The sequence below is a fragment of the Phoca vitulina genome, unplaced genomic scaffold (genome assembly GCF_004348235.1).
Source record: "Phoca vitulina isolate PV1807 unplaced genomic scaffold, GSC_HSeal_1.0 scaffold123, whole genome shotgun sequence".
NCBI lineage: Eukaryota > Metazoa > Chordata > Mammalia > Carnivora > Phocidae > Phoca > Phoca vitulina.
In genome coordinates, this window is record NW_022589826.1 from 733732 (window position 1) to 744317 (window position 10586).

Here is a 10586-nt window from a genome sequence, read left to right on the forward strand (position 1 = left end):
GAGGGAACACAAGCAGGGGGAGTGGGAGAGGGAGAAGCAGGCTCCCTGTGGAGCAGGGAGCCGGATGCGGGGGGCCCGATCCCAGGACCCCGGGATCACGACCCGAGCCGAAGGCAGACACTCTTATTCTGAGTCAAAGTTCGACACAACTTGTTCTCAAAGAAGCACTTAAGTCAGCACATGTTAGTTGCTTTATTGGCACATAATTTAAAAAAATTTCCATCTGGTATTTCCTATAGCGTTCTCACACTAAGCCCTTGGCTTTTTCACCATATCCTCTTCCCCTTTAAATTGCAGAGGTGGGTTTCCATGGAGAAGTCTATGGTTGGAAGGAAGGAAAAAAATTTTCTTTCTATTTGGGCCTGAGCCCTAATAGAATCTAGAAAAGCAACGGTGATAATTCATGACATTCTTTCTCATATTTTGTCTTTTTTCTTTTTGCAACTTGATGAATTCCCATAGTTGGAGCATGTGAATAATTTCTCCTGACATGGTGGGTATAAGTGGCAGAAAGATATTGTGAAATTGTACTTTGAAAACAAGAAAAGGGAAAGAAAATACGTCAGCAGAACAGAGAGTGAACTATTGCTCCCATTAAAGAAAGTCTGGCTCTGGAGCACTCGTTGTGAATCTTTTATGGAAAAGTAAATCCCAAAGTCGGGACATCTTAACTGGGGAAAGAATTTCCCTTGGAACTTATTTTGTCCTTTGAAAATTCCCTAATCACTTCACAGGGAAAGAGGGGTTCGACATGACCTTTGTTCAGGGAACCAGGGTCTTCCCAATGGCTGCACAGTCCTTCAGCCCACACTTCCATCATGGTTGCCAACGGTTTTCAATCTTCAAAATCTGTCCTAGGGCTACGTACACAAAAGCGGGCTGATACCAAAGTTCCTAAAAATTTGATGAGGAAGAGGCAGTTGAGTATGGAAGTGATTACAAAATATTATCCTACTTAAAATGTCGCTGAGCAGAAACAAAGATACAAACTTCCCAGTTCATACTGGAAGTTAGTACAGTCTTGATTGCAAAACTTGCAAATTTTTATTAAAAATAAAAAGGAACTTCACATCAAATTCAGTTATGTATGTTGATTCAAAAATATTAATAAATGCTATATTACTATAGGAGAGAACAAGGTCAATTATTAGGACACGGAAATGGCCCAACAATAGAAGGACATTTTTGCAATTGTTTTTCCTACATTGGAAGAGGAAATTGGAAAAAATTAAAATACAGGCATGGAAGATACACCCTCCCGAGCCGTCCCAGTGCCCAAACCAGTGCTTCTGAAAGGTTAATGTGCAAAGCAATCACTTAGGGATCAGGTTCTAGTGCAAAGGTCTGGGCTGGAGCTGACACCCTGCATTTCCAAGCAGCTCGCAGGCGCCGCCCATCCTGGGCCCGGGACCCCAGCAGACAGGGCGCACCCGCGTCGGCTAAAAGCACCCCTGTAAATCCCCTAAGCCAGGGGGTGAACTGCAGCTCTCGGGGAGGGGTTCGGCACACCCGAACTGGAGGTCAGTCTTGGGCCGTTGGGCTCTTGAGCGACGCCCCCGCGGCTCGCGCGCGACTGCGGAGTGACCGTGGCCACCGCGGCCGGGAAGCAAAGGAACCAGGAAGGTGGTCTGGGAGCCCGTGCGCTTCTCTCCTTAAGCCTCTCCGTCCTCACCTTCCTTTCCCGCTCTGCGAATAACCCTGCAAAATGGAGCCGAGGCGACAGCCCCCGCGCTGTTCCCGAGCCCGTCCTCCCGGCCACCTGTCCCCCTCGCCTGCGCGGCCCCTCGGCGTGGCCGAGCCCCGGGGAACGCAGACGCGGCAGCACTGAGACCAGCGGCAGAGAGGACGGAGCAGGACCGCGAGGAAGCCCGGGAGCAAAAGTGGAGGTGCCGGGGATTGAACCCGGGGCCTCGTGCATGCTAAGCACGCGCTCTACCACTGAGCTACACCCCCGCGGGCAGGCCGCCTGCCCCGAGCCTATTAAAGGGGAGCGCAGGCGCTTTGGGCGGCTCTCGCCAGACGCGGCCCCGGGCCCGGCCCCCCACCTCTGCCCGCTCTTTCTGGAACCTCCGATCCAGGGCCGGAACCCACGTTCTAGACCCGAGGCCCGGTGTCCCGGATGTGTCCGCGCCGGGTCGCCTCCCCGCCGCCAGCGGACCGGGGATCAAGCCTCCTCGGGTCTCCTTGCTCTCCTTTTCCCGCTTTCCGGGCTGCGGGAAAGCCGCGAAGCATAATGTGGGGACCCCGCCTGAGCCCCAGGGCAGAGGGGCGACCGCGGAGCGCAGGTGCCCCGGGCGGGGGGGCCGGTTCCCCTCCCGGGGGGCGGCGGGGGGCGGTGCACCTGCCACCCACACCTGCGCCGCCCGCCCCCCGCGCGGAGCCCGCCCTTCGCAGCTCACCCCCCGCCGGCCGCCCGCTCAGGCCGCCGATGCCCTAACGCGCCTCCCAGCGCTGCTCTTAGAGCCACTGAGCAATAAACCGACCAAATGCCCGGCGGAGACGCTAGGAAATGAACAACGAAATACACCAGGGGAACCAAAATAAACTAAGAGAAGGAAGGGCTGCTAGAGACAAACGCAGAAAATAACGAGTTTTAAAAAGTGGAACTCATAAACAAAAAAGCTAGACATTTGAAAAGTCAACAAAATAGACAAACCTCTAGCTAACCTAATTAGGAGAAAGGAAAATAAGTGCAAATACATAAAATTGAACTGACCGGAGAAAGTAACTATCAAAAGAGCTTTTTAAAAAAGGGTGAGAAACATCATAGCACAACTCAGCAAATGATTTGAAAACTTAGATGAAGTGGGTTTTGTAAATATAGCTTATCCAAATTAATCCTTGTAGAGACAGGAGTAAACAGACCATTACTTTAGAAAAATAGAGAAAATAGTTGAATAGGCATGCCCCCCAAAAGGGTACCAGGCAAAAATACTTTCACAAACAAATGCTACCAAACTGTTAAATATCAGAAAATCATGATGCTACTTAGATTATTCAAAGCATAGAAAAAGAAGAAAAATGTCCTATTCGTTACATAAAGTGAGCATAACATTTACCACAAACTTTCTCAGTTTGCACCAAAAATTAAAACTACAGGCCTATTTCACATAATACGGGATGTCCAACTGGGGTTTATTCCAGAAATGCAGAGATCACTCGTTATTAAGAAAGACATCGACAAAGATTCTCTTCTCCACCAAACTCTACTCAGGTTCCCCGGCACTCCTTTCCAACTAGGCCTGGACTCTCGGACTTCCATTTCATCTCTGCATGGTTCAGTTTTAGCAAGAATCCCATCCTCCATACTGGTCACCCGAGATACCTAACTGGGTTCATCATCCTCTGCCCTCCCCCAGGTGATGTATGATCACCTTGGCCCGCTTCCAGCAAGGATCCTGTTAGGTCCATTTAGCCAGAATCCACCCTTCCCCCCTAATGTTTCCTCTTAGTAATATTCTATCCACCAAAGGACCCCACCCCACTCTTGGCTATAAATTGCTCCTTGCCAAATACTGTATTTGGAATTGGTCCCAGTTCTATACTGAGGCCTCTTTCCCCCTATTACAATATTCCTGAATGAAATCTATTTTTCCTGCTTTAGCTCCTATCCAGCTCTGGCTTATCTTTAGCAACATTAATATAGACCATTGACCATCATGTTGATAGAGGAAAGGAGAAAAAACATACATGATTATCTCTATAGATTCAGAAAAAGCATTTGACAAAAGACAACATATATTTAATATTGCAGTGGGCTGCATAGTGTCCTCCAAAAATTCACATCCACTTGGCTTTATTTATGGGACCTTATTTAGAGGTCCTTATTTAGAAATATATGACCTAATTTAGAAATAGGGTCTTTGTAACCTTATTTAGAAATAGGGTGACTTTATTTGTGACCTTATTTAGAAATAGGGTCTTTGTAGATGCAATTAGTTAGGAGGAGATCATATTGAAATGTGGTGAGCCCTAAATCCACTGACTGATGTCCTTATAAGACGAGGAAAACATGTAGACACGGACACACAGAGGGAAGCAGGCCACACCACGATGCAGGCAGAGACTGGAAGTGGAACAGTGCCAGAAGCCTCCGGAAACTAAGATGAGGCAAAGAAGGAATCTTCCCTAGAGACTCAGCGGGACCATAACCCTGCTGACACCTTGATTTTGGACTTCTGGCCTAGAGCATTCTGAGAGAATAAATTCATATTGTTTTAGGCCACCCAGTTTGTGGTAATTTGTGACAGTAGCCCTAATAAACTAACACAAATATTCCAAAAGCACTCAATAAAATAAGAATTGATGGACACTTCTCAGCATGATATTTTTGTCCCACTTTTTGGGTGTCATAATCCTCATGTATTCTACAACACCCCTCCCACTCCACTTCACATTGAATCTGTGGGGTTATGAGAAACAAAATAATGATATGGTATAGATAAGAGACATTGATAATAGGGAGAACAGAACTCCAAGGGCCTGGTTTTCTGGGTCTGAGCCTCATGTCTCTGGCCCTTTACTGAAAATCAGGAATGAGTTGGAAATAGTTTGATTGAGGAAGAGCAAATCATTGATTCTATATACTTTACTTGGTTCTATGCAGCTGTTTCAACCAAAAAATGAAAAAAAATTCATAGATGCCAAAAGTTTTGTTGCGTTACTCTTTGCTGGTAAATCAGTAAAAGGAGATTCTTTTTTTTTTAAATAATTTTTTAAAGATTTTATTTATTTATTAGAGAGTGAGACAGAGAAAGCACAAGTAGGGGGAGGGGCAGAGGGAGAGGGAGAAGCAGACTCCTCGCTGAGCAGGGAGCCCCATGCGGGGCTCGCGGGGCTCAATCCCAGGACCCTGGGATCATGACCCCAGCCGAAGGCAGCCTCTCAACCGACTGAGCACCCTGAAATGAGGTTCTGATTTAAAACCCACCCAATCCTCTTTAGGCTAGTGGCCTGAAGCATGGCTTAAAGTAGATGAGGAACTGCTTTAATACGCTAGGTTCAGTCAGTAGAGCAGGTGACTCTTGATCTTAGAGTCATGAGTTCGAGCCCCATGTTGGGCATAGAGATTACTTTGAAAAATAATACAAACATAGTGATTCGAAGGGGCACATGAACCCCAATGTTTATAGCAGCAATGTCCACAATAGCCAAATTATGGAAAGAGCCCAGATGTCCATCGACATATATATATATATATATATAGTGGAATATTAGCCATCAAAAAGAATGAAATCTTGCCATTTGCAAGGATGTGGATGGAACTAGAAGGTGTGCTGAACGAAATAAGTCAATCAGAGAAAGACAAATACCATACGATTTCAGTCATATATGGAATTTAAGAAATAAAACAGATGAACATAGGGGAAAAGAAGGAAAAATAAAATAAGATGAAAACAGAGAGGGAGGCAAATCATAAGAGACACTTAACTCTAGGGAACAAACTGAGGGTTGCTGGAGGGGAGGGGGGTGGGGGGATGGGGTACCCGGGTGATGGGCATTAAGGAGCGCACGGGATGTGATGAGCACTGGGTGTTACATTCAACTGATGAATCACTGACCTATACCTTTGAAACTAATAATACAGTATATGTTAACTAAATTTAATTTAAATAAAGAATTTTAAAAATTAAAAAAAAATTAAAAATCTTTAAAAAAAAACCCCAAAAACCCAAACACTAGGTTCCTCTCCCTTCATTGTCCCAGAGACCAAAGCGGTCATCCTCACTTGGAGCTGGCTGCTTGTCTTAGGTTGGTGCATTCGCTCCCCTCGGCAGCTGACCTCTGGGCCGTAGCACCTGGTCCCCTTTCATGCCAGGATGGTGTATGTGGTGGTTCTCCCGAAGGAAAGCCTAGTACCCGTTAAACACAGTGCAGAAGAGAGGAGGGGGGAAATAGTGAGACAGAAAAATCTTCTCCTGATTCATGAGTTTTTGTGAGCTATGAAAAGACATGGATCATATGAGCAAGAATATTTAGAAGAAGAAGTTCTAAAATAGAATCCTGTTAGGGTCCAAGCCAGAGAGGATGTTGCTGTGCCCACTGCCAAGCTTTTCGAGGCAAAATGTCTAGTGCGGTCCGGCATGAGTGTATTTACAAGGCTGTGAAGCAGACGGAGGTGAGCAGAATTATCTGCTAATATGAGTATCCTAATGAGCCTCCTTGATCTCTTTATCAGATAGAGAAAGGGGGATATCTCCTGACCACCATGTGCTGACTGAAATGCCCCCTGAACAACTGTGATGTGTCGATGGTTCATATCTTTAAAAATTCAAGGTATACTTTTGTGCTGTAACTTCTTTAAATTCAGTAAAGGAAGCTACCTACCCCTTTGCCAACATCTACTCAGGTCACAGGACTAATAGTTCTAATGTGAGCAGGAGAACCTGCTAAAAGTTTAAGGGTTAATTGACATCTACACCGAGAGTACATGTGACTTCAGACTGTGATTCTGAAATGCTGTGATATGGGAACATGGAGATTTTTTTTAATTGAGATATAGTTAACACATGATATTACATTAGTTTCAGGTGGGCAAGAGAGTCTCCATACATTATGCTATGCTCACCACAATGGAGACACAGAGATTTTTAACTGTCTTGGGAACCTCAATTTAAAATTGGAGGGGCACCTGGGTGGTTCATTGTTGAGAGTCTGACTCTTGATCTCAGCTCAGGTCTTGACCTCAGGGTCACGAGTTCAAGCCCTGTGTCGGGTCCATGCTGGGCGTGGAGCCTACTTAAAAAAATTGGAAAATGTTAATGGTTTATTAGAGGAAAATCAACATCTGAAAAAAGTTCAATTATGGATATTGAAGCCTATTCTACAGTTAGACCTTTTGAAGCTTAAGAAAATGCCCTAGACACCTACCCTCCGTGTTGTAAAAACAGTTTCTCCATGTGACTTTGAGAATCCAGAAGGACATAATCAAAAACAACAATCTGTTACAGAGTTACTGGCCATCTCAGAACGCTCATCCACAGCAAACGACTTTGAGGTTCCCACGATGGCCATTTGGTGGCGCCGGCATCACTCTCCAGGACGTTGAACTGCGTATTTCACGGTGAAAGTGCTCGTAAGGGCAATGACAAATTCCTCCAAACTTTTCAGTTATTGTTAGGAAAAGTTTATTCAAGAAGCTCTTTGGGTGGCTGAATCTTTTCTATCTCAATTTAACATAATACCTCCCCCTCAAAACAAAATTAAAGCTCTGATAAAATGCTTAAGTTTCTCCCATTAAAACATACAACTGAGAAACATACAAAAACTGGGAAAACAGTCCAAATTAAATTTATGGTTTTTTAAATCAACATTTTCAACTTTCCAGAAGAGCTTTCTTTATCCTAAAATTCTACCTTTAATCCTGTTTAAAGAGAAACTGAGGCATGTTAAAAATTTTTAAGAGTTTATTTGAGCAAAAACTGGTTCTCGGATCAGCTACTGGCGCACTGGCCTTCCCCCCGCGACACAAGGTCGGGGGACAGACCGGACACAGAGAAGCCGCAGAAGCAAAGAAGGGCAGTTATTTGGCTAGAAAGCCTTGTTGGCTGTGATTGGTTGTACTTATTGTTTGTTTCCTCACCTTGAAGCATACCCAGGCTTCGTTTTAATCTACTTCTGCAGGCATCAGAGGCCCCTCCGTCCTCTGGCCTCCGGGTTTAGTTAAGAGTCCTAAGATGATATGACCACAAGATCCTCACAAACCCTTACTTACCATATAACATCGTTAGAGTTCAGATTGATTTCTTCCTCTGACAGGGTCTACCCTGTTACTGATGGAGTTCAGTACATGCTACTCCAAAAGATGCCACTTGGGTGTATTAGATATTTTAAGCCGAAGGAATCTGAGAAAACAGCAAAAGCAGAAATGTTGCTCTGACCTTCCCTATTGCCCTTCTTCCCTGAAGCAGGTCATAAAAGGGGACCTGTGAGAGATGCCCTCCCTATGATGGAAAGGAGCTTCCTTCCTTCTAAAGACAAAGGGATGCCAAGAAGACCCCTAAAAAACAAACCTTGCTGAGTTCCCCCAATTTACTATAATTACCTCATACTCCCTAACCAATTTATTGTTTACAATTATACCCCTTAACCTATCATATTCCTCAATTTATTTTTATAATGTATTTATTTACAATTTATTTATTTGTATTTGTAATAATTTATTTTATAACTTATTTATTTTTGCAATTTATTACAATTTACTTCAATTTATTTATTTACAATTTATTACAATTGACCTCATACTCCTTAACCTATCACAGCCCTCCACGGCTGCCCACACCGCCTCAACCCTGGCATGAAACACCCAGGGCTGTTTCTCTGGGGCTTCATTTCCTAGGGAAGGCTCTCACGTCACCGTGTCATGTAGAACTTCTATTAAATAAATGTCTATTGTTTTGTCCTGTTAATCTGTCTTTGTCGTTTTAATGTTAGACCCAGCCAAGGACCCTAAGAGGGTTGAGGAAGTCTTTTTCGTCCCCACGTAACCTTCTAATCTTGCAAGTATTGTCACAATCTAAGGGCAAGTGTACAGTCCTGTGTCCAGCAGGTATAAGGTGTATTTCCAAAAGAGACACTACCAGACACACACACATGAGTCAGGAAACTGGGTATTTGGGGAAAGACAGCCCATGAGGTTAACCTTAGAAATACATTGGAAAGGTCTGGTTAAACACAAATAGCCCCTTAAACTCTGGAGCATCCACTCGGTATCATGTTTACCCCTGGGCAACAGGTGCATAGCCCTGGGGCCTCTCCTGGCCATGTATCCTCCTATGGATATGCAGTCCACACTATTTACTCGGGCCCCCAGAATTCTCTGCCAAAACAGCCCCATCGTCCCTCCTTCCAGGCCTCTTTTCTGAGGCCATCCTTGTGAGCGCAGCCCATGCCCTTAGCATCATGCTCCCAGGCCTCGCAGCGGGCCCTGGACTGGCTCTTTGCCACGGGTGTGCTTGAAGCTTGGAAGTGTGTCTTGAGATGTTCACACACACAAGTACAAAGCCCTTCAAAATGTGGGACGGAGCCAGGAGCGGTAAGAAAAGGGAATGGGGCTGTATCTTTATTTTCTGATTTCTCTCCCTAATTTATCTTTCCAAATGAACCAAGCAGGTGTTTCCTCAAATCAGTCAGATAAGAAGGATCGAATCTATTTAACACAATAAAGAACCTTTATCTAGATCCGAAGCTTACTGTGTGCTTCAAAAGTTCCTGTAATGAAAGTCAGGAACAGCGCGTCAAAGCAGCGCACAGAAGGTGTAACCGCAGAGGGAGGGGTGGGGAGACAGATGAGGAGGGGGGACGGCGCGCGGTCTCCGGAGGAAGGTGGGGGGCTCCAGAGCAGAAAGCGGGGGCGGAGGAGGAGAATTTCCTGAGCGCCGCGCCCCTCTTCCCCTTTCTGCGCGTCTTGCTCTTCGCTAACACTGCGAGATGAAGCTCCGCGGCGCGCTAGTGAATTCGGTGCGGAGCGTGCTCTCGGGGTTGGGGGATCCGGAGCCGGAGGTGCCTGCAGACTTGGCACCCGGGGCCTGGAGCAGAGACGCGTGCGGTCTCGTTTTTCGTGTGAGTTCAAGGAACTGCAAGAGAACGAAAGAACGAGAAAACAAGCGAGCGGCAGGTACGATTTAACAAATGGTGAGGCGACCCGGCAGGAGTTCGAGCAAAAGTGAATGTTGCCAAAAGTGGAGGTGCCGGGGATTGAACCCGGGGCCTCGTGCATGCTAAGCACGCGCTCTACCACTGAGCTACACCCCCTGCGCTTGGGGAAGGCTCGGAAACGGCCCTATGGCTCCTCGCCGCCGGTGTCGGCCGCGTCCAGGCCAGTCCCGGGGCTCTGCGCCCTAGACTCTGGCTTGCGGCCGGACGCAGCGGCCACGACCGGCCCCGTCTGGTCCGCAGACCCCCCTCCGGTCGCCACCTGCCGGGAACGCGCGGCCCGGCGCGCAGGGCGAGGTCTGGGCGGGGGCCTCTCTGCCGGGAAGGGCGGCCGGACGGGAACTGCGGGGGGGCCCGGGGCGGCCGCGCGCGGAGCACCCGCGGGGGGCGCAGCTGCCGCGGCGAGACGCGGACGGCGGGAACCCGGGCGCCGCGGGAAAGGAGCCGCCCCCGGGCGCGGCGGCCGCTGCAGCGCCCTCTTCCGGCCGGAGCCCACCGAGCGCGGAAGGCAGGCGGCCGTGCGGGGGGCTGGTCTGCAAGTCCCGGGAGCCCCAGAGCGGGCGCCTTGGCGGGCGGTTCCGGGGGGCCAGGCCGCGGGGCGCCGCTGTGCGTGGGGTTATTTCCACGGAACACAGTCGAGCCCCAACGGACTCAGAAGGACTAAGCTCTCCCCTTAGTTAACCGCCTGCGGAGTCGGACCGGGAGCCCGCGCCTGGGAGGCAGCCTCACGCGGACGGTTTTCTAAAATACAAGAAGGACTCTCCGCACGCCGGCGGGCCGTCCTCCGCGCGCACGACTCCGGCCTCTCGCTGCGAACTGCTTTCCTTCCCTGTGCAGCCCCTCCGTCTCAACAGCCCAAGAACTGCCCCTTTTCCTCCGCGGCGCGGGACGCTCTGTCACCACCCCAGCGGGGCGCGGCGGGGAAGCCAGCC

General features: G+C 48.1%; 2 non-coding genes across 2 annotated transcripts; both read right to left on the reverse strand.

Moving 5' to 3' along the window:
• Positions 1-1881: 1881 nt before the first annotated feature.
• TRNAA-AGC lies at positions 1882-1953 on the reverse strand. Its single transcript has one exon. It is a non-coding gene; the product is annotated as a tRNA-Ala (tRNA).
• A 7728-nt stretch (positions 1954-9681) lies between these two features.
• On the reverse strand, positions 9682-9753 carry TRNAA-AGC. Its single transcript has one exon. It is a non-coding gene; the product is annotated as a tRNA-Ala (tRNA).
• Positions 9754-10586: the final 833 nt, after the last annotated feature.